Genomic DNA, 403 nt, shown 5'->3' with positions numbered 1-403 from the left:
ATTAATCGAGTATTTCTTCTTTTTAATATTTGCCAATTTGGTGATTCCAATCTTTTAGCATTATAACTTGTTTTATTAGGACTATCATTTATTTCTGGAGTCACTTTTTTTTTATTTTTTGTAATTCTTTTTATTTGATTTCTGATTGTGCTTGTTCTATCAGTCAGATCTTTCATTTTTTTTTCTGTCAGTAAAAAATTTGTCCAATATGTAGATTGAATTCGACTAAAGGATTTATGAATTATATGATTGCGGGTTATAGAATCTTTTTCTTTTTTTTTTTTAGTTTCGCTTGATTTATATATTTCTCTCAATCTAAATAATAGAATTGGATTTACTTTTGAGAGTTCTTTTTTTATTTTTTTAAAAACGGAATGCCCTTGATAATCCATTTTTTTGTTTT

The sequence above is a fragment of the Camellia sinensis genome, unplaced genomic scaffold (assembly GCF_055761805.1).
Source record: "Camellia sinensis isolate YWXY unplaced genomic scaffold, ASM5576180v1 Unanchor331, whole genome shotgun sequence".
Lineage (NCBI taxonomy): Eukaryota > Viridiplantae > Streptophyta > Magnoliopsida > Ericales > Theaceae > Camellia > Camellia sinensis.
Note: the sequence above shows the minus strand (reverse complement) of the source record.